The sequence below is a fragment of the Pteropus alecto genome, unplaced genomic scaffold (assembly GCF_000325575.1).
Source record: "Pteropus alecto unplaced genomic scaffold, ASM32557v1 scaffold3, whole genome shotgun sequence".
NCBI lineage: Eukaryota > Metazoa > Chordata > Mammalia > Chiroptera > Pteropodidae > Pteropus > Pteropus alecto.
The window spans coordinates 28130151-28152678 of record NW_006442484.1 but is presented as its reverse complement, the minus strand read 5'-3'; the positions used below and the strand labels follow the sequence as shown (position 1 = coordinate 28152678).

Here is a 22528-nt window from a genome sequence, read left to right as displayed (position 1 = left end):
AACTAGTCTAACTACAAATGCCATGTTCTTGCCACTCAGCCCACTGCCTCAATATTGAGGAGTTCCCCACCCCGGGCAAATCACAGGCCAGAGAACAAATAGGCGAGGCTTTTCATCAATGCCAGCTCTCAGAGAAGAATGACAAGGGGCTCAGAAGTCTACGGATGTTATATTGCGGCCACTTTTCTCCAAAGACTTGACCCTGATGGATGGAAGGACTAACAGAAGGAAGAGAGGGAGAGAAGGGAAACTACAAACAGCATGGCTTGACCAGGTAATTACCTGAGGTTCACAGCCTGGAAGCGTTCTAGCACTCTCCCCAGCATGCCTCAGTATAGTTTGCTTATATCATACTGGAAAATTGAACTTCTCCCTTTCGTTGTTTTTTTCCTGGTTAAGTTCACATACAATTCCAGCAGGTAATTCTGACATCCAAAAACCCAATTTATTCTCAAAGGCTCAGATAGTTTAAGAGAAGGGAGCTGAATAATCCAGATAATTTCTCTAAATCGCCTACATTCTGCTCATCTGGTTCCCCTGTAAATTATCCAGGTGAACCATCTGTGCTTATAACTTTTTAACTGTTCAAACCCAGTCATCAAGTTCTTCCATTTGTAGTTTATTAATTAAAAAATATATATATATTCTCAATTTCCCTTCCTGTATATCCCAGGTGAAGCAGGATTAGGTCACCTCTAACTTCCTTAAGTAAAACAATGTTAAATCCAAAACACACACAATCTTAATATATCACCTTCCATCAGCCAATTTTACAACAGCGCTAATTGCAATTTTAAAAGATGACGATGTCTTCTGGATGAGCCACAGAAAAAATATATTTCGTCTACAAATCTGTGGGATACTGAACAATGTGCCAAGTGCATTTCTCCTTCATAATCTTATGAGTCTTTAAGTGAGACAGGCTTTTAGAGAGCCTCAGAAATGATGGCGGTGGTACACACACAGAGCCACACTTTTTTTTTAATGATAGAATTTAGGCAGTACTCTTTGAATAACCGTTACTCCAAATGGCAAGTGGAAATGTCATAAAGAGAATTTAAGACAAAAGAACATCTACACAAAATAATTCCTCAGTTATTTTAAATCTCACTTTAACTATACTTGAAAGGGGACTTTGAAAATGTCAGTGAGACAGGAGAGTTAAAGCTTGACTTAAACAGAAATATACTCGTTAACTGGTGGGGGGGCAGGGGCGGTAAAGACAATGACTTCTGAAATACTTGCAGAGGCATGGAAATTTGCCCACATCAAGATCCACCTATGCCAGGACCTATGGGCCCTTGGTTACACGTTATCTTCAGAAATGAGCAGGATAAGTAGAAGTGAATTATCAGAGCCGCAGAGGGTTAAACAGCAAGCTTGGGATTTCATTCTAGATTTGGCAAGCACTAAAACAATGAAATGGTCAATGACCATACCGCCCACTGTATAAGATCAAGAAATTATGAATCAGTTTTCTAAATTTAGAAGCTAGATTCATTCCTGTTCAACTCCTCAAGCTCGTTCAGCCCAAAGAGCAAGTATATAGTACATGACTTCTAAAACAGAAGAGGGAAAAATAATTCCCTCCCGTGAAAATCAGAACTATATTCAGCCAAATTCTTCTAGTTTTCCAATGTGGAAATACTTAGCAATGGCTGTTCAAGTGCTTAGTCTAGATCTAAGAAACTAAAATAAATGAGAGGGAGAGATGCAGGCGCAGGAGAGTTCATTTTTGCAGAAATGCTATGATTAAACAACAAGGCTTATATTTATAGAACCACATTAAAGACTTCAGAATCCCACTTACTCTCTGTAGTGACAAATGTGCTTAAGCAACGACTTTCTGATGCTGTCAAAAGACAGAGGCTCATAAGAACTATTAAAAAATAAAAAGAGAAGATTCCACGTGACTATTTTGCTTTCACGTTAAGAAAACAAAACTTTTTTCTTTTACTTCCCAAATTCATTTTTCCTATTCACCTCACAACTGGGTCTTGGTCGAAGCATATTTGAAAGAGGACGACAAAGCCTGGGCCAATTATCCAAAGAAGAACAAGCTGTCTTCCGTCAAAAGCTTATAAAAATAAATTTGGCTTACAAACAGGAATTCAAGGCGATTTCTATAATGTCCTCTCATTTCATATGAGTCTATTGATTTTTCGCTCTTTCCTACTTTTCCCCAAATACATACAGGGTAGGGGATGTTGAACAAAAATTCTAAGTATATCATTGTAGTCTAAACACAAACATGGGTTTCAAATTTCAAATCAAAAGATCGCATCTAATTTAATTTTAAGAGATCAGTCCAGATGGTTAGCTGAGGACCATTGTGGAGACACAAAATTGGAAGGAGTTCCCTAAGCGAAGCTCACAGCCCATCTGGGGCATAATCAAGCACTGAATCTCATTTCAACCCAAGACACCTTGGACTGGAGTTCCTCCTCTTTGGATTAAGACAGTTCGTTCAACCTCTTGCCTAGAATTTGTTGGCAAGTTGTACTTTCCATCATCTGCATCCCAAGTACTACTCATCTCTTTAACTCTTGTGTCAGGTTTGCCACCTCATGTCACACAACACCATGGCAACCCAGCCTGAACATACAGACAACCCTGAGTCTGAGAGAACATTCTAACTGCATATACAGGCTGATCAGAGGGGGCTTCTCAGCAGGCTTTTTCTTCTGCAAATCAAAGAATTAGAAGGGAATTTTAACACAATTTGTAAAAAGTACAGCGTTGTGTGAAAATAAGTTAAGGCAAATCCATCTCTGACAGTATTTTGTTTCAAGAGGAATAACTTTTGGTGTTATCAGAAAATAAAAGCAACTATTCTTCATAAACTGAATTGGGAACAGACACGTTTTAAGTCTCAAGGGTAAAGAAACCACTCCCACAATTTTAGCTCTGTAATTTTCAATACAACAGGTTTTTGCTTTTTGTCAAATTATATTTTTAAGTCACTTCAGCACAGCTCCAATAACTAAATAAAAGATCATTCTTGCCAAACCATACAGGGTAATCTGTGATGGATGGAGGGTTGGATGGATGGAAACTTCTTACATATAAGTGAAAAGTAGGGACAGTATCATAATGCAAGGCTGAGGTCAAAAGCATCCAAAGCAGAGCTGGAAACTCCATACTATGAGTATTCAAAATCAATCCACAATTGTTTTTCTTACTTAGAAAAAGTTAAATAAATTCCAGATGAATAAAATTCTCTAAAAAAATAAGTTTCTAATACTAAAATTAAATCATGTGTATTTTGGGGTTCAATCTTTAGCAAGGACATATTAACTTTCAAAATAATGACAAAAATGATCGGAAACTTATTTTGATTACGTAAAAAAGTTTAACTTCTGTAGGCCTAAAATGTTGATCTAAAAAGGGAAGTGACAAATAGTCTGAAATTAAATGAATTATTATAGGAATCAGCAAACAATGGTCCATAGGCCTAAGCCAGCCCTCTGCCCATTTTTGCACAGTGCATAAACCAAGAATGATTTTTACATTTTTAAATGATTAAAAAAAAATCAAGAAGATTATTTCAGGACATGTAAAAACTATCTGAAATTCACATTTCAATGTCCATAGTAGAGAACAGCCACACTCATTCATCTGCCAATATATTGTTGAGGTAGCTGGGACAGAAACTACATCGCCCACAAAGCCTCAAGTATTTATTCTCTGGTCCTTTGCAGAAAAAGTTAGCTGCCCTCTGACCTATTTTACACATAAGAAAAATAATGAGGCACAATAAATAGGTGGAGATTTTTAAAAATATAACTCGTCAATAATGCAGAAATTGTTCGTTTTTGCCTTCAAATTAAAAGAATCTCTTGACCTATCAAATTAGGAAAGATCTTTAGAAAAGTCAACACGCAATGCTGTCTATCATGGTTACAGTGAAACAAAACTAACGCATTGCTGGTAGCATGCTAAAGAGGTTCAACTCTTTTAGAAAGAAATGTTCAAAAAGAAACAAGTCTCAAAAAATATCCGTAACATACTTCTCATCTATGGAAACACATAACCTGGTATATGGGCAAGTTTGCATACAAAGATATGTTATAGTATCATTAATACATGAAAACCAGTAACAAACTTCCATCAACTTTAAGTCATTTTTTTCAAATTGAAATATATCTAAAATCAAGATGTATCTTATAATCACATAGATTCAATGCACTATTTGTTTCTTGTTATTAAAACACCTTTAATCAATGGTGTTTTATGTGAGTGAGAGCTACATACAGGCAACTCATATAGTTACAAAGAACACACTTGATTGAAGGACTTAATTACAAAGATGTGGGGAGGGTGAAGGAGCCCACCAAGGGATGTTCAGGCAGAAAGCAAGGTGACGACACAAGAGGAGAAAAGCGTGCCCTGGAAGAGTGTGCACCAGGCAGAGTGGTTCCCTCGTATGACACACCCACTGCCGCTTCTGCAGAGATACAAGGAGAGTGCGGAGTCATGATGCCTGGTACCTCTCTCCTCCCCACCTCAGCTCTCCTGACGTCTTCCAACTGGCCGATCCAATTGGAAGCCAGAGAGCCAGGAAGCCTGGGGGACATAGTCAACACCACTGCCCACCCAAAAGGAGAGCAGAGAACGGATCTGGAGAGGGGGATAAAAGGTATAACTATCTCAGTCATTCTCCCCATCACCCAACAAGGAAGGTGAAAAGGGATTTCCCACTATTGATGACTGGCGAGAGAGAGAAGTATATCTCAAAGGCTTAAACGATTTTACCCTAAATCACCCAACAAATTAGGACCTGAGTGGCTCTGATCACTTCAAAAAGAATTCTGACAAAAGATGAGGAAACAGGATTCGAAAAGTCAAACTTTTTTTTACAAGGCAAGGTTATAAAAGAAAACAATTTCCACAATGTTTAGGTACAACTAATATGTTATGCAAATAGCTGTCGTTTTAGGTAGGGAATCTCATTTAAACCATATTAAAGAATGAGTTATTTCAAATAGCAGTGAGGTTGGTAATTAGCAAATGAAAGCAAGGAGGTGAAAGAGAGGAGACTTGTGCTTTCCAGACTCCATGGAGCTCAAAAGAATCAGTTTCTAGCTCCCACTCTTTTGTATCTTCTAAGTTCACTATTTCTGAAAAGATTCTGGCAAGGGCTCTACCCTGATTTATTTTAAAACATATAAAGGCTTGTAGCAGGAAAACGCCAATTTTAAAAGGTCAAACAGCGAAATGATCACTGAATCAATAATGTGACCCTCAAAGATTTGGTACCATAGATATTGCTGCTAACTATCCTTGCTTCAAAGTCACTACACTCACAAGCCCTATTAGAAAATAAGTAAAGCAGACATCTCATTTAGAATAAAATTAACTTTATTTTCAGCTAATCTAAAATGCTCATGGTGCCAACCAAGAGAGTCAACCTGCTATTCCCAGTACTCAGTTTTACTCCCACCGTCATGTCTTCCTGTATGCTCCATGCCTTCTCCATCTCAACAAAGCTTCTCAACCTGGTACCCAAAAAACATTCCCTGGTGAACTCCGCTCCTCTCAGTTCTCCCTTTATGCATTTCCTTTCAATTATCTCCACTGCCTTCAGTGATTTTGTACTCACTTGGTTCCTCGGTAATTGCTTTCTAAAATATTAAGTCTCTTTTACACCTGTTTGTTCTGAACGTTCAATCGGAATCTCTCAGAAGGTCATTACTAGTTTCTAAGGTGTTCACTTGGCATTATCTAAGTCAAACTTTTAGGATTCAAAGTGAAGTTGCCCAAAAGACACCAGTGGCTAAATCAAATTTAGACACTGACTTCCACTTTTGGGAACAATGCACCAAGACCCAGTGCCGTAATTCAGGTTTTAAGTCAGGAATCTGTGCTTTATCTAAAGCTGCAAGAACAGATGGTAACTGAAAAAATATGACACAACAAGGGCGTGGTTACCATTGCTACTGTACTTATTCATGCTTCGGCTTAGCCAAGAAAGCACAGTAACAATCCTTTCAAACCAGGGTGTGAAAGTTGTTGATATTCTAACTACTTTTGTCTCCTAAAAGTCACATGTTTTCATGCCTTAGCTGAACAATTACTTTAATCATTATAATTTAGCATCACAAATAGGAAATAAAGCAATTCTAATTTCCAAGAGGTATGTAAGAATTCTGAGTTAAATACTTAAGTGTCTTCAGACTAAGTATCTCTCTCATACACTGTGAACATTTTTGGGAAATTAAAAATGCTCCGTTCATTCGTACCACCTCCCAGTACAGTCTGAATCGGGAAACAGCATTTTAGACCCTAACCAAAGAAGCCATGAACATTAATATTTTTATTTTACTCATGACTCAGTTTCTTTAATATTTATTGCCTCAGACACTGCTGGCCACCCTAACTTTGATATTTTTCCTCTCCACAAAAATCTTTAGTAAAAGGTGAAAGATTTACAGGATCTGAAGAGAAACCAGAGCATAACTAACTTGGATATTTTTAACACTCATTTTTAGTGAAGACCGAGGGAATCATTTTCACTTAAAAACAGTCATGAGCTCTGCAAATGAAAAGCAGACAGGAACAGTCATCCACCAATGTGACAACCTCGGTAATTTTCAATATCTGGTTCATTGGTTCTAATGGCACTTTAGTTCATAAATCTCTCTTAGAAAGTGACACTAGCTTCCTTTGTTTTGAAGACTTGTGCACAAACTATCAGAAAGTCCTGCAATGGCATTAGAAAATCAGCAATTAACAAAACCTGTGGTGACATTAGGCACTTGAGTTATTCAGCTGCTATAGATAGCTTTCTAGTTCAGGCAGAAGAGAGGTGAAGACAATACTTCTTTGATCACTTATCTTGAGTCATTTTAACTGATCCTTAGTGCACAAGCATTTTCTTCCTCTGTGAGAGCTCATCTCAATTATGGCTTTTCAGCTCTAAATGGCATTACTAGGAAGTGCAAACTAAATGCCACTAGAATTTTTATAAATCTTTGTCTTCTAAGAAAAGCCGTTAAAGCAGAGACTTCCTAATTCTTAAAATATTACCTAATTATCAGGACAATAAAGCTTTTCAATAAAGAGCCAAAAAAAAAGAAATTTTGATGAAAATGTGGAAAGTTATAGGCATTCAGGGCAGATATGAAAAAGGACTCCTTGATGGTTAACACCGGAACAACTTTGAAGGGAAGGTGGAGAATGTCTTAGTTTAAAATCAGAGATCATTACCTTGAGCGTCTCAATAAGGTGTTGGTGGAGGTTCTAGAATCCAAAAATAGCTCTTGCATCTATGGACAGTAATAGTCACAACATTTATCCTGGAAATCATGGATCTCTAGGTTTACAGTACCTAGCTCAAAAGACAAATGTGAGGAACAAACAACATAAATGAAAGCACACCTTTAATGATTAAAGATTAAATATTGTCTTAATTACAACTAAAATATGTGTTTGGTGATAAACTGTTTTAATTGCATTGGGTGATTCCCAGAATCAGTCCATGGCCCACCTAGAACCCGAAGTTCAAACTTCGTAGCAGATAGTACTCCCCAAACATATCAGAAAAGGAGGAAAGCCCAGGGGAACACAGATATACGAACAGCAAGCTGGGTTTTCGACAGGTCCAAAGAGATTGACTCATTAAGGCCAAACCTGCCAAGCACAAGACAACACTGTCTTCAGATGACTGACTGTTCTTCTCATTCCATGAGAAGGGAGACTGGCCAACAAGGAATTTTCCAACACATTCCTCAACATTGTCTTCTGTGCACTATATTTGAGAGAAACATATTTCACATGGTGCATTCTGCCCTGTTAATCAGACCTTCACTTGACAATTCAACAAAAAAAATGTTTAAAAACAATTGTGCATGGAGTTCCAACTCAATAAAATAGCTGAACCTCCGCTATTAAATGCAGTATTAACAGGACATTCAAGTTTCCCGAGTCACAATCTTCCTCCATTAGGCTTATTTTATAACTTGTTTTATACTTCACATCTTTTTAGACTAAAAGAATTTTTTATTTTGTGACTGAATAACAATTCTTAACTACAACATATTAGCCTTAAACTAATAACGCTTCAGTATTCAACAAGTCAGCAAGCGATTAAATTTAAACATTTATCAAAGGCCTACTACAAGAGCAAGGCCTTAGGCTGGTGCTGTCAGTAAAAAAAGTATCTGCCTAGGGTAGAAACTTAGTCTAGCCACTCATCGAACAGAGATGACACAAAATCATCATTTGCAACTGCAGTGTGGTCTGTCCAGCTTCAACTTTACAGGCGCTTAGCAACAGCACAGACTTTATAGATAACAGCTTGGGCTTTACTATGTGATCCAGACCTCATAAGGTAGGTACATAGTGTGGTCACCTACAAAGCAATGTAAAGCTCATTCCTATTTCACAGGAAGGGCTTAACCCCAGGACAAGCCACACTTTTTCATGAAATATCTGGGAACCAGTCCTCCCTCATGACTTTTTTTTTTACCCATCATCCAAGCTTCTTGGACAAATGGTGAAGAGGGAGGAAGATGCAGGAAGAAAGAACGGCAAACTGTGCCCAGAAACAGGTGTCCCCAGCCCCCAGGCTACCTGGTCTGGGCCTGTTAGGAACCAGGCCACACAGCAGGAGGTGAGTGACAGGCAAGGGAGCGAAGCTTCATCTGTATTTGCAGCTGTTCCCCAGCGCTAGCATCACTGCCTCAGCTCCGCCTCAGATCATCAGGCATTAGATCTTCATAGGAGCACCGGTCCCTGGTGCCAAAAAGGTTGGGGACCACTGCCCAACGAAATTTATCTCCACCTATTGTTGAGAGGAATTAAATACACTCTGAAAATAGAAACCACTTCATTCTGTATTACTACTTAATGTATTTAATTAGACTATGGTAAATATTTAATACAGAAATGGGGAGCGGGGGGAAGTCAAAAGTCAGTCATTTATTGTAACTTGCTTCTGAGTCTATCTAAGTCAATGAAAACCATCTCAGGCCTCAAAGCAATATCATCAGACAGACAATGAACTGCTGAAAAGTAGGGTCACCAAAGTCCTATAGAGAAGGATGACAGGCATATTTAAGGTCAACAGCTTGAAAATCAAAGATAATTAGCAAAGGAGACCAATAATTAAAAGCTGATCAACTGAAGCCCTAAGTTTGTTGAATGAATTAATGAATGGCCAAACTACTTACCACATGCAGTGACCCTACCAAATTGAAGTATTTTTAAAATCACATAATTTAACTACCAAGGTATAACATTCTCAGGGAGAAGGCGAAGACATGAGTAGCAACAGCAGAGATCTTTTAATAAGGAAGCATCACACAAGTGAGCTAAGAGAGGTTCTAAGCAGAGGTTTACATTCAGTGAAGTCCATGCACACTCCTACTTACAGATCAAGGATGAAAGCATGCACCCAGGATCAGAGTTCAGAGGTAGAACTCCGTTCATTACTTCTTCCCTTTCGTTGAGACCACTGGTGAACAAATTCCAAGATAACCACCCCAACGATGCTAATAATAAATCTCAGCAAGGTATGCTAGTACAAAGATAAGTTCATCTCACTTTCTTGTTTCCCTAAAATTGTTCTCCCTTCTATTGTCACCAATGATGGAACCTTTCTTGATATTCTAATTTCTTCTCTGATCTATTAACAAGCAAGCATCTTCCACTCAAGAGAAGTAGGGGACTTCACTTCTACCTTTGAGATGCTGAAGCACAGACTGTTGTCTACAGCACTGAGTGTATGCCACTTAGACTGAGTGCATCCAGGAGGGGTGAAAGAAAGATAAATCAAGACACGCCCAAAAGCCTTCCAGCAAGATTTGGCAGTCAGCCTATTGAAGCATTTTCACATGGTTAAGCTGGTCATCTGAAGAAAATCCACAAAAGAACATAATTTAGTCCTTCAGAGCAACTATTTTGATAGTTCTCATAAGTCATTTAAATAAAAACTTCATAAACAAACCACAAAGCATGTGACTAAAACCCCAATTAATAGTAAAAAGCAACAAATGATGACAAGACTGCTAGGGAAAACTACTGCAGAGATCGAATCAGCTGAACTCAACTTTGCCCCTCAAAGATATATTTTGCCTCACTCTACCTTTCCCAGCCAAGGCTCCACCTCCACCCCCACCCCCATCCCCTTCCGCAGGAGAGATGAGGAGGTCCTTAATTCAAACTCACCAGGACAGTGAACATTATATGACCATCTGGTCTGACAACATATTACACATTCACAGGGTATGGTTCTAATCACAGCACAGTTTAAACAACTCCCGCAGATCTCAGCAAGGTACTCTTAAATGGAAGAATTTTATATTGTGCCTTTCGAATTGTTTTTATTGGAAGCATATTTGTGAGAACACTAAGAAGTAAAAGGCCTCAGCCTGAGCTTCAAAGCCACAAGTGCTCTGCAAACCCATCGAGCTCATTTTCTCACCCCCAGTCTCCCTCCCTCCCTTCTGCCTTCTCTGGATGGGATTCTATTTCATCCTTACTCTCAGGAAGAGAATATACCTGCCAACTAACATCAAGAGCAAATCACTTCAATTTCAATTTAGACGCTAGCACCAAAAACAGATGCTTCATTGTTCACAGGGCCACTGTTAACTCTTTCAGCAAATAGGCACCAGCAGAATACAGGAGCAACCCCGCCCTTTGTGAAGCCTCTGGATTCAAATTCTCATTGTTTGAGTCACCAAGGAGTTAGAGCATGGCCTTTGGAGTTTCCTGCTGTGCTTCTGTCCTGGGGGACCAGTTAGTGATCAAAAGGACTCTGCTGACCTTTTGATAATGTCAGCCACCTATGAGACCATACTTCCCACCAGCTGACTTCTACCCATAATCATCCCGTGGCCTAGCCTGGTCAGCAACACTGATGCCTATGCTATAGCCCAAGGCCCAAGCTCCACTTCAACATTCCCAACTTCTACTGGATCCACACTGGTAATCCAGACTCTAGAGTGAGGATAGGCAGCATGAAAAGAAATATAGGAAAATGTGTACGTTCAACCAGTTAAGTAACAAAAGAGAAAACGGGCTTTGGAATTCCTGGTTCCAACCTGAGTGCTATTACTTATTAATCTACCACAAGACTTTGAGCAAATTATTTTACTCCTCAGAATCTCAGTTTCCTCATCTGTAAAAGACGATGCCTACATTACAGAGCTGCTATGAAAATTAAATAAGTAGAAAGTAGACATTCAGTAAGTGGTAATTAATATTCCTATATCTTTATTAACTCAAAGGGCAATGCCAAATGCATACCAGCCAAGAGTGAGCTTTTACTAGACAAAATTCTGACAATATATATAACTCTAGAAACGTAAAGGATTATATCTGTTTAACATATGCTTGCTATCCTGATGCAGAAAAAAACAAACATACACACGAACTGTTCTACAAATTCCTAGTGTATGATGTCAAAATTCTCTAAACAAAACAGATGCTAATGATCAAACTGCATGATGACTCTTGCTCATTTCTTCACCATAAATAATCAAGATCCTCAAAGATGAAAGAAATGTCCTAGTTTACTTTCTCCAAGTTTGGGGATGGCTAGGAGTTCTTCAATGACTTTCTTGGCTTTCTAAGGTTAACTGTTACAGTAATTTTCAAAGGAAAAAGAGCACCAGGTCTGTTATAACCATTCTGGACATTTAATAATAGTAACATTATTATAATTACACTATTATTAATACCAGCTATCTCTTATGAAGTATTTACTACATTCAGAGTTTTATATAGGTAAGCTTATTAACATTCTGCATGAAGAACAGATGATTATCCCTGTATGAAACAAATTCCAAAATGGAAAATAAAATTCATTTCATAAAAGAAAGTTATAAAACCCAAATTTAGAGCCTAACCTAGTATTGCCTCCAAAACTATAAAAGAAAAAAAAAAGTATTACCTCTCAAAGGTCTACATCTAAAAGGTTCCGTCTAGATTTCCTGGTCCCTCTTGCTTTGCCCTTTCCCAGAGTTCCGAAGGGAAGTAAATTAACATTAGCATCTCTCCTCCGAGAAATTAAGACAATTACCTCGCTCTGCCCTCTTGGTCCTCCCTCATTACACTCCTATTTCTAAAAGCCTTAATAATGCAATCAGAGTCGAAGCCGAAAGCGCCTCTTTGGCCAGCCTCTGTTGGCATCAGGCTCTCTGTGGAGGTTGGTGGACTCCCTTTTTTCTAGCCTCTGTTAAAGTCCACTTTTCACAGAAGGACCCAGAAAGCACTGAAGAGGGTCAGAAAAGGTCTCCCACACATGACAACAGAAGTCTCCCAGGAGCTCCTAGTGGAGAATCCAGGCTAATTCACTTCAGGACATCCAGAGGACGTGAAGGCACGCGCGCGCGCGCGCACACACACACACTTTCATGACTGGCAATCTCCCCTATGATCCTGATCAAGCCAAGTCTACTGCACAGAAGTAAACGCGATTGCCCAGCATGAAAACCTCCATACAAAATTGAGCACTATCTTAAGGGTAAGTCAGCTATCTGGGAACCATTCGTGTGTATGTGTTTCCACTAAGCATGTCATTTCCATAAGAACATTTACCTTCTATTAAGTGCTTCAAAAGGTAGGACAAAATAGTTAAAACGTGTGTAAAGACATGTTTTGCTATTTGTTATGCTAATTAATCAGGAGTTATATGGCTTCTAGAAGTAGTCCATTTGAAACATTACTATATTTTAACTTTTTTTTTTAAATGCCACAGCAAGTGAGTTGAGTACCCGCCTTTGGGAAGTTCACAGAAACAGTTCTCACTTTCTCAACACCGTGAGATGCATTTTTTAAAATAAAACAACTGTCGCTTCAGAATCCAGAATAAAAGCTATGACTCTTGTCACCGCATGCCGAGTGGGAACCCCTAGGGCAGGAATATTAAACGAGTTTCCATTCTGCTCTTTTCTATGAAGAGAAGAACTTCAAATAAGATCTCCGCTGTGAACAAAGACATTCAAACAAGAAGCTCTTCTCCTTGCTTCCCCGGCAGTGAGCATCCCTGGAGATCCGGCTTCCCCTTCTGAGAGGCCTCAAGGCAAAGGGTGTGTGTGAGCTCAAAGATCACGAAATTCCTCTTCTTAGAGGAGCCTTGGACACCGAGCCAAGGTTTATGAAATACACCATGGTTGAGGTCTTCAATGTGCCTTGCTCTCATGATCATTTCTACTTCTCAGGCTATGTACGAGTCTTTCTTGAACTATAATCTTAAGTAATACCAATCCCATGTGCTTAAATAAAACCCACAGCAATTCAGAAAAAAGAGTCAGGTTCTTCTTGAGGACCAATATGTAGCAATCAATATCCTTTGACCAGGCTTGGTGAGATCAGCAACTCTTGATTTCAAAACAAGGTTCATTTATACCATTTGAAACAAAGAAAAGGGAAGGAACCTCTACTTATTAGGCACTTACCTTAGAAGAGGTATTCCTAAGCATCACACACATTCTCCCACTTAGTCATGCCAAGTTCCCATTTTGCTTAAGGGAAAACTAAGGTTCAGTTTAAGTAATCTGCCATAAACCACTAGTAACTACTAATGCCAATATTATATCGTTGTTGCTATCCTCCATGTTCTCAAACTGGTATGGTTTCACAGACACAGTACAGTACAATAGATGCTACGTAAAACTACACATTCATCTGCAAACCAACTGTATTGGGTACATGGGGCAGGAGAAAAAAATATTTTTTTCCCCAGTGATTCGAAAGATAGTCTTTTTAGACAAGTTAGATATAAGCTCAGCCTAGAAGGATGGAGATGACCTCAAAAGCAATCTATTAGAAGACAGCCGAAGGGCAGACAGACCACAGAGGACAGGCATTCCAAGTGAAGGGGAAAAACTGAGCAGAGGTGCGAGAGCCCAGGATATGGAGGGAAGAAAGGGCAGTCCCTTCAACTTTATTCCCAGTTCTCTCAGGAGTGTGAAATATTATAAGATTACAAGAAAGTATCTCATAAACTTCTGAGAAGTTACCATATACAATTAGGAGAGTGTGGATACAATACTGCTGCCTTAATAAAGATCAGAAAGATGACTCATCTGAAAGTGTTTGTTTTCACTTTTTAGGAAAGACTTCAGCTGCTAGATGGCTACACAAGCAGAAAGCTTTCCCAGCAGTGTGCTCGCCAAGGTTGACAATGGGCTCCTTTGGCTCAAACACAGGGATCAGATTTTGCACATATAAACGGTTCATTCATTCAACTCATAGTTGCTGAATAACTCCTAGGTGCCAGGCACCATGCTAGATGCTAGGGATACAAAGATGAACTGACCTTATTCTTGGCTGCTCAAAGCCCAGGAGGAGACAGCCACAATAATTAAAAGGCAATGAGTGCTATACAAGTAGCAAACTGGGAGTGACTATTATCAATTAACTAGGTCCATATTCAAAGGGTAGCAGCAGAAACATTTTTTAACTCACCTTTTTGTCCACATCTAGGCCTACCTCTGATATGGCTGCATCTATTTCTAATTTATATATTTGTAGACATTTTCGTAAAGCTACTGAATTCTCACTCACCTCTCCATTTTCACAGATTTCATTATTTTTTTTCTATCACTATAACATCTAAGAGAAATAATCAACTAGATCAAGTATGGGACAGCCCTTCAAATAAAAATCTTTCTATCACTTCTGTTTCATTTCCATGTCCTTGTGCCCTATTATCTATTTGAGACTCAAGTCAAAATGCACAATGATATCACCATCTTCCCAAATATTTTAGACATCCATTTCCAGTAAGTTTTCCTAGCACTCCATGTACCACAGCAAAGCTAGGAACGTGGCACCCATCTGGTCTCAGGAACAGAGTATAATTTTTTAAACCTGATGCAAAGCATTCCCATCTCTGACTACTGCATTTTCAGCAAGTTGTTAAAATATTTGTTTTAAAAGGAAAACTAAAACATTTTATGCTAACATCCTTAAAAATATGAGATATAAGTTTAAAAGCAAAATTAAAGGATTAAGAGCTAAGCATACAAATGATGGAGTATTAACCATATTCTGATATTACACTTCACACACTTCAGCACTGATCTATACATATCAAGATGGCCCAGATACCCAACTCTGAGATCAGTAAAACGTAACAATACAAGTGCCTCACCACAAACCATCAGCGTTTTAAGTTACTGCAGAGACTATCCAACAGTCACAGCAGAGTTTTCTACCAACCTGTAAGAACTAATAATGGGTTGCCCAAGAAACCAACATGGTGCTGTAACTGTATCCCGAGCTTCCATATCCCAGCACCTGTCCTAAAGTAGGAGAGTACCTTCTGACTTAAATGGCTCATGCCCAGCATATAGATCTTTAAAATACCATCATCAGTCTCTAAACCAATCTCCTTCCTCATCAGTAGCGCTCAACATCACTCTGCAGATCTCAAGTTCCTATTTCTCCTACATGAGAGCGTAAGAAAACACAGATACAGACAGCTGGGTTTCACCTCCATTCCGTTTCCCAGGCTTGTTTCATAGCTGTACCATTCAGCCCTTCCCTCATCATTCCTCTCAACATCTGCAATATATCCTCCTACCTCACCGGCTCCAAGGCACATCTCTCCTCCTTCTTGAAAATCTCTCTAGAAAATTCATTCCATGAAGAATCTAACAGCCCACATTTCCACCTATCCTACTAAAAAGGATGCTAATAATTCATTGTTTGTGTAACAATGAGCAGTCCACACAGTGTCTCATATCTAAGCTTTCAGTAAATCCACTAACAAAGCAATAAGGCAGACAGGCCGTGTATTAATATCCCCAACTTCACACATGAGGGAACTGGGAGCCCCTCCAGAACAGAAACCACATTGTGATCATTTCTGCATCCTCAGCAACTCACACAGACAATGCTTAATAAATAAGGTAGCAAGAGAGGGATTTGGGGTGATAGAATAAACATTAGGTATTCTGACTGCTAACCCAATGCTGAAAAGAAAATACAAAGAAAAACAAAAGAGTAGGTTAAACATGAAATCAAATACACATGACAGATGTCTAGTTCCATGCAAATGTGACCAACCTAACAGATTGTAAGTCCACACCAGGATTTGGATACAGTCATTTCAGAATTAAGAAAAACACTGGAATTCTGAAAACAATGTCTAAATCCTGCTAGTTTAGAAGTTTTCATAAATGGAAATGGTTATTTAAGCGTTAAATACAATTCAGAGCAAATCTGATTCAAATGTATTCTTTTTAAATGACCCTATTTGAAAAGATGATTGCAACATTATAAACTTTCATCCAAAAGCAAATAGATCTCTATGACTTGGTAGAGATCTGGAGAGCTGATGAGATTGTGTATAGGGTGAATACAGGCTAAATTTATCTTGTATCTTTAAGTATGAAATTTTAAGGAGACCTGAGAAACAAATGTCTGAACAAAGAAACTATTATGAGTCATTACTTTAGATATCAATCATGTTGGCAATCCAAAGTGAAGGGATGAGATAGTTCTAGCCACAAATAGATTCATAAAATGAATGTAAGAATAAGCTTCTACTGAAGTTCCCACTTCTTATTCTATAGAATAAGAACAGCAGTGGGCAACTAAACTTTCTGTGATGGCAGAAATATTCTATATCTGCACTGTCCAGGCAGCTACTAGTCATTTATAGCTCTCATGCACTTGCAAGGTGGCTAGTGCAGTTGAGAAATTTAATTTTTGGTTTTATTGTTTTAAGTTTAATTAATTTACATTTAAATAGCCACGTGTAGTACTGGTGGCTACCATGTTGGAGAAAAACAGCTATAGAAGATAAGGAAGTTCATTAAATTTCATCGAGAACTCTTTAAAGATAGATTCATTCCTACAAGTCTAAAAATAAGACCAGAAACCTAAGAATTTTAATATTGACACAAACCTTCAAGATCTAGTGAAGGGACAGCTTGGTGCATGGTCAAATAAATTCTAACAGTTACAAGCTGGCTTGTCTTCCATCTCAATCTCTTTCCAAGATGAGAGTTTTATCTAGAAGCTCACTCAGCTATGAACCAGATGAAAAGGGAAATAACTAATATTTACAAATAATCTATTATGTGTCAGCCACTATGACAGGTACTTTGCAATTGTGGTCTTATTTTATCTTCACCACAATTCTGACAAGTAGCCATCACCATTCCTATTAACTCTAGAGAGACTGGCAAAAGCAGGATTCCAACTCAGATCTATGCAACTTCAGAGAGCAGGTTATTGCCTCACTACCAAACTGCCTCTTTTTCAATGTGTCTATCACCCCTCTGCTCCTCAGACTTTCTTTGAAGTGGTAGATCATATGCCCCCAAGTTTCCAACATCTGGTACTTTTCACCTAGAATGCTGGAAATTCACTGGTGTCCTAATCATGCAACTATAACCCCCCATTCCCAAGAAAGCGATGACAACTGCATTTCTCCAGCTGTCTCACAGATCTTCCTACTTTCAGCGCTACAGCAGAGCTGCCTCTGAGGCAGTGAGCCGTCAAAGGAATAGCTTAGCACAGCTCTTCCGTACCTCATGTCTGGAGAGGGTCACTGCTTTCAGTGGTAATGTCACTCTTCCCCTACAGGTAAGGCTTCTGACAGGTGAACACTCAAGGCCACATCACACTATGCCTGTGCTCTCCATTCCTCAGACATCACTGGCTCAAAGCTCCTTCCTCAGTTCCCAGCAGTCCATCTGACCCCTTGTAGAATCATCAGGGCAGATCTGACTACACAGGAACTCTCCTCTCCACAGGGCCAGAGATGTATACAGAGTTCAAAGGTTCCCAGCCCTGGAAACTTCTGCTAAAAACAAAGCAAGAACTGCTACACCCAAAAAAACATGTCCACACAAAAACTTGTGCATGAATATTCACAGCAGCACTATTCATAACAGTTAAAAGTAAAAACAACTCAAATGTCTATCAACTGATAAGTGGATTAAAAACTGGAGTATATCTACACAATGGAATACTATTCGGCCATTAAAAGGGGATGAAGTACTCACACATGCTACAACATTCATGAACCTTAAAAACATCATGCTAAGTGCAAGACACCAAGTCACAAAAGGCTACATATTATAATTCCATTTGTATAAAATATCCAAAATAAGTAAACCTATAAAGACAGAAAGAGGTTGCTAGGAGCTAGGAGGAGAGGGCAGTGGGGAGTGACTGCTAACAGGTAAGGGGTTTCACAATGGAGCAATAAAAATGCTCTAAAATTAAATATTGGTAATGGTTGCCCAACTCTGTAAATATATTAAAACCACTCAATTGTAGGTTTGAAAAAGGTGAACTTTATGGTATGCAAATTATACTTTTTTTAAAATCCTAAGATAATCATAACAAAGCAATGGCAGGAGCCCAAGAGAGATCTAACCCAGCCCAAGTGTAGTTAAACTGTTAATTAAAATGCCCATTCCTTCAGAGGCTGGAGAGCTATTGTTGGTGGAGAAGCTGGTCTGCAGTGAGTGGTGGACAGGACTCAAATTATCTGGCCTGCAACATCTGGTCAGTGCTCTAGATATAGATTACTACATCTCCATTAATTTGCAAACTGAGAAGATCTCAAAGGTCTTCCTCCATTTAAAGGTTCTATAACAAGAATAGGTAATACCATTCTTGGGCACCAAAAAGTAATAAAACTCAGCCAAGAACTTCACTCACTGGAGACGTAATATAAATACACACACACACACACACACACACACACACACACACACACACACATATGTGTATATATTCATGTGTGATTATATATATCTACACAAAGTTGTAATAACAATATCTCAAATCCACCAATGGAAAACTATAGTTCCAGTTCAATAGCAACATCCTCTTTCTCTTAGCGCTAAACCTGTATCTCCATTCATTAATAGAGAACAATTAATGTAATGAACATAACTAAGATATTTCTACCTTCAACATCAACACAAAGAGGGAAAGTACCTAGAAGCAAAGCTTCTTTCTATATGCCCAGAATCATGCGGATCAGCCATAGCTTCAAATATCCTTTCCCACTGTCCACAGAACTGTGGACAAAAAAGGGGCCACTTACTAAAGCTGGCAAGCTCAGGGGAGGCCTGCGTGGCAGGCCTTACAAACTCAGAGACTGAAAGTAATTACATAGGATGGTCTGAACATAAAAATTCCTAACTAAAAAAAGGTCGTAGCAGATAGCCACATCCTAGGCCTGTAGCTTCCTTGACAAAGGTCAAGCTTTACCTCAAGTGAACCTGTCCATTGTCTTTCTGCATCTAAGATAAGACAATGACATCTTTGAAATGTCAGAGTAATCTTCTTTTCCAGACCCCTCAGGGCACATCCACTGGAACCAGAGCAGGAGACCACAGAACCCCTCATGTTATCTTGTTCCCCGCATATCAACTCTATGTACTGTAAATGTTAATTATTAACTATCCTGTACCCACCAATAAAAAAGGACTCTGTGTTTCTCCATTGTGCCTTCTTATCCAATCCCAGAGATAGCTCACTTTGCTTTTTCCCATTGCCTTAACCTAACACCAATGGACTTCATGGAACTCTCCCTACATGTCCTTTTATTCTAATATAATTAAAATAAGCTGCAAAACTGCCATCCTCCGGAGTATTTTCTTCATCTGCTGAGATTTTGCTTTCCGGCAATTGTCATCAGTTTGGCTCGAACAAACTCATAAAAATTCTCCGCAGGTTTGGACATTTCTTACATCGACATAACCAATCACAACATCTAGGAAATTCTATTCTTTTGAATGCAAAGAACATCACCCAGACTACTTTGTCAAACCCAGAACATCTTCATCCAATCATGTGCCCTGATTTTTAGTGCAAAATAATACTATGAAGTAGAGACATCCTTCAAATGAGACTGGACTCCCATTTTTAATTCCAGAATTAAAAACAATACTCTCCACCTAAGGATTTCCTTTAAAATAACACTGAGCCAAGTGCTTCAGAAACACCAAACCCAATTCTACTCCTCTAACCACTTTCTGACATCAAGTCAAATTCTCCTAAATTGTTTATGGAAAAAAATCTACCAATTATTGTATCTGTCATGAGGGACCAGACTTCTCCTATTATCACTAAATGCCCAAAAAACTTCTTTACAAAGATTCTCAAAAACTCAAATTGAAGAATTAAACATAATTAGTCTCATAACTTTGCATATGACCTACAAGGAGAACAGCCAACTTTTAACAGAATTTTAGAGTCAGAGAGGTAGTAAAGATAACTTCGTTTAAACCTTTATTTTATGGACCAGAAAAATGGTGCAAAGAGATTGACTGACTTGTTCCAAGTCACACAACCAGTTAGTGTTAAGGCTGGAACTTAGAACCTGATCACTGAGTGGTCCATGGCTGTCTGACTTCGCCATATTCCCTCATAGACCCAACCTAGCTCAAATAATACAGTGAGAATAGTGTTCATGTCTTCTGATTCCCAGACAACTCTCCTTGACGACAAAGGACTCTTCCTATCCTCAAATGAGCATTTGCCTCTTCCTCAGATTTTATCAGCCAACAACAGCAAAAAAGGAGCTAAACAGTCTTCAATGAAACTAGAGAACGCAGCTCCATCTCAGATGACTGGAATATGGGCTGTAATTAACCACAATTTGTTGAGAGAAATGGCTCTTGCCTTTAACTGGTAAAAATGGCCAGTGCTCAGGCTGCCCAGAGGAAACGGCAAAGAAGTTCTCAAAAGTAGTGCAAAGTCGGCCATAAAGACCTTGCCAAGGTTAAAGTACAATGGGAGTGGTCAAGGTCTTTACCAAGGTGAGTGAGCACAGAATGAAAACTCTCCAGTAACATGGAGAAGGCATCCCAAAAATATATAGGTGAGATGGGTCATTTGTCAGATGTAGTAATGAGCTTTCGTCCCCTGGGCCCTATGCCAAACTAGAAATGTGAAAATAAACCAAAAGCTCCAACTATAAAGAGAATAACTATCAATTCATAATGGATGCTGTACAGAGTTTATTTAAGCTATCCTAGGGCAGGCAACTGACCAAACTTCTAACAGAATCTTTCATATAATGAATACATTATGAACCATAAATCTGCCTCACATACTAAATAAATTAGACTCTGTTGGTAGACCTCTAACTATAGTTTGTCTCCCTACAGAATAATCTTAGGGTTACAAAATTTAATAAGCTAGTAATACATGTCAATTAGTACATATATTTGTATTAATTAAAATACTTTCATTAGTCACATAAAAATCCTTACCCTAAGGTATATATGGTATCTCCCCACTGCATTGAGATCTCTTGTCTCCCATATACTCCACACCAAGTGTGAGCTTAAAGAAGCTGGAAATTAGCATTATCTGACTTACCATTAGAAAGATAAAAGCATCTAAGTTTTTTTTTTTTAAATCGGGTGTCCTTCTATGGTAGCCAGCCTCCAAGACAGCCCCCAATGATCCTAGCCTCTTAGTATTCATGCCCTGTGCAGTTACCACCCACAGGAACAGGGCTGACTTGTGTTACCAACTAGACATCGCAGACATGAATATGTAAGGCTTCCAAGGACAGGTAATAAAAAATATCAGTTTCCATCTTACTGCCTCTCAGATTGCTTGCTCACTCTGGGGAAATCCAACTGCCATGTTGTGGGGACATGCAAGCCCTCTATGGAAACTCCCTGAGAGACACTGAGGCTTCCTGGCAACAGCCAGCAGTAATTTAGCAATCATGTCAATGAGACACCTCTGAAGCAAATCCTTCAGCCCCTTCATATGACTGCAACCTCATGAGACATCCTGAGCCAGAACCACCCAAAGATCTGACCCACAGAAATGGAGATAATAAATGTTTACTATTGTTTTAAGCCTCTAGGACTTGAAGTTATTTGTTGCACAGCAATAGGTTACTAATACGCTTCCTGATTAACTCAACTTTGAAATGAAAGTGCAGCATCTTCTGTTTTTGAATGACTTTTAATTTCGTTCTTCCAATGGTTCAAGTGACTTGCCTCACTTCTTGATCAACTCTTCTCTGCAAAGACTGCATCATTCCTAAGTGACCAACCCAGGTCCTATCATTTACCATCTTCTTTACAGTATCTATAGATGCTGGAATTTATTTTTGAAAATTCACTTCAATCAACTCAATATCAGCAACCCTAATGCTAATAAAAACTCATATTATTTGAAGGGATATAAGGCCATAACTAGTGTTCATGAACTGTCTTTAGGCATCTGAACTTTTTCTTTGTTAAACTAAGTCAAATCACTTATTTGATTTGCCTCTCCATCCGCTCATCTTCCCCTAAGGCTCCATCTTCTACTGCCCACTCATAACATAGAGCAAAGCAGCAGCCAACAAAACTACAAAAATCAAGAAGTCCCAAGGAGATGCATATAAATAACCAAAGAACAGTTTTATCATTTGATATAAATGCCTTATCATGAAGTATTTATTACTGATTTTATAATACCCCTAGAAAATAAGCTTCTTCCTCATCTTAAAAAAAAGGAGGGGAGGGGTTGATGGCTGTTTTCCAAGGAACACAGTTGCAGTAAGAGCAACCTTGAGGTTCCATATCCCTGC

The 22528-nt window shown here is 38.8% G+C and overlaps 1 protein-coding gene and 1 pseudogene across 1 annotated transcript in view; both read right to left on the bottom strand.

Annotated features, from left to right (window-relative positions):
- FMNL2 (formin like 2) overlaps positions 1 to 22528 on the bottom strand; it is a 260260-nt gene that overhangs the window by 211510 nt on the left and 26222 nt on the right.
- On the bottom strand, positions 6375 to 6456 carry LOC112470417 (annotated as a pseudogene).